Raw genomic sequence first — 2,448 nt, 5'->3', positions numbered from 1 at the left:
AGGAATTGCGAAAGGTTATCTATATATTGATGGATGAACCTGCTTTATAAAATAAATTATGAAATGTTTTGTGACTGATTGGTGGATTGTGGTGATGATTTTATGCTCTTGTCGTCATGACATGTGCTTATTTAAAGGTTGCGAGCATGCATATTGTTTTCAAGACATTTTACTTGGGTTGAGCCACCGATTGATATAGATGAAGAACTACACCACGAGGAATCTTGCAAGTATTGAGCGCTAGATTGATCAATAGATTGGATTATTTATGTTTGCTTTGATGTTATTGATTGAATGAGTATTTATGATATGTATAAAACTTTGTTAAAGTGATATAACTCATATCCGTTCTTGTTCATACAATATATACTAGATCTGGATAAATGTACTCTTGATACTATTATAAAAGTACATAGTGAATGTTCGATTTGCTTAAAAGAGATTTGTATTACTCACTAAGCGACAATAATTTGGTCTACAACTAACGGTGATTAGCAGAAGAGCGGAATCGGTGGGGGATTTTTGGAAGTTGAATTTTGGAGAGTCCGACCTCTTGGTGATCTTTACTCTTTAATGTAAGCACGTCCCATTTATGAGGATTACTAAACGTAATGAATTAGATGAATTATATGAATAATTCATAAACCTTACATTTAGATAGTAGAAAAAAGAGGGGGAAAGAGAGAGAACCGAACTTGATTGTTGCACAAACTGTAAAAACCCACAAATGATGTGCATGCTAAAGGACCAACTGCAATGTTAGTCCTCTGAAATTCTTAGGATTATAGATGTGAATTCGAAGAACCTAAAACAAAACCACCAATTGCCAATGTAATAGTAAATCATTAATGTACCTCATTAATTGTCAAAAACCCCTTTTATATTTATGCAAATTATATATAAACACGCACACACACACACACATATATTATATATATAACATGCTTAAACCTCTTCCTTTTTTGAGGGGGGTATGGTTTGCAGCCATTTAAGGCGTGGAATTATTACTTTAATGAAGGGGAAAAGGCCATAACATGTTGTCAAAAAAAAATGTAAATGAATATCGTAAATGAATATCGATTGGTTTCACGAGAATTACATGTAAGAATATTACTAGATGTGCACCCTCGATGGGGAGAGCATCTAATTTTTTTACATTGTAACTATTAAGCATTGTTGATTACTTCACGGTACCTGTAAATATTCAACCACCGTAGTTAGCTTATTCCACACGTGTCATGAGACTGGCCGATTAAGTATAAAGTTACGCATCGGTGACAATGGACTTGGTAAAAATTCTAAACGGAATGTGGAATATTTTCTCACTATCGAAGACTTGGAGCGGTCCGTGTATGATTTCAAATGCACATTACGCTCTTCCTTATCACATTCTACTACTCCTTTCTTTTTATTTTATTTTCATACATAGTAGTAAGAGACCTAAATGCTCCTGCTCTTGGAAATTTGACTTGAAACGAACTGGACAAAAACACAAAATGCAAACGCCCCAATAAATGTTCTTTGAATTGATGGAGTTGAAGTTGGGCTTTACGGACTAAACTGACACTGCATGCAACATACACTTGGGCTGAATTTTGTCGATGCATTCATTTGTTTCTAGCTTGTCATTGCTTAACCAGGCTCTTGGGCTTAATGACCAAGAAAATCTAACCCCTATAATCGGCCCAAAGCATTTTGACTGGAGCTTAAAGCTTAGAGCACCAAGGGAGTATAAGCTACAGAAGACACAGGAGAAGAAGTGTACAGAATTCGGCACTCAAAGAGGGGTAGCCTAGAGGGAAGAACGAATCTTGAAATTCCTTTCGATGGGGATCAATGATTATTTCAGTAATTAATATGGTGATCTTACACTTCAAAGCATGATAAAAGTCAATATCATGTAGGTTTTGTTTGTTGTCAAATAGTGTGGAAACTAACGGATCTTACAACTTAAGTTTAACATGAGAAGAAGAAATCACTAGAGGAATCGATGAAAAACGACAAGGGTATAGGAGATTTATGTGGCTCGGGAGCGACGGTACCTACTCCATGAGGAGAGTCAACTGCATAGAATTTCATTATGAATACGGAGAATTACAAATTATAATCACTCAAGTGTTTTCCGGTCTTAGATTACACTTAAAGCAAAAACCCATTAGTCTTATTTCAGAATCTCTCACGAAGCACTTACCGAAAAAAATAGACATAGAGAAACCCAATATTCCTCATGTTTGTTTTAATTTGTAATAGCTGAGCAAAATTCCGATTTTATTTGTTATTTGCTTTGTAATCAAGTTGTGCTGTTAAGCCCGTCAAATTTGACAAGTGAAAAATGTTGATCTGCCTTTTTTTTAATTACTTTCTCTCTCTATGTGACTGTTAATGTTAATTAACGTGTGCAACAATGCCCAAAATGATGTTCCCCCAAACCTTCATTGTTAACTAAAC

The sequence above is a fragment of the Syzygium oleosum genome, unplaced genomic scaffold (assembly GCF_021117445.2).
Source record: "Syzygium oleosum isolate NSW1041296 unplaced genomic scaffold, Sole_v2.1 Sole_v2.05, whole genome shotgun sequence".
Taxonomy (NCBI): Eukaryota; Viridiplantae; Streptophyta; class Magnoliopsida; order Myrtales; family Myrtaceae; genus Syzygium; species Syzygium oleosum.
This window is presented reverse-complemented; position numbering follows the sequence as displayed.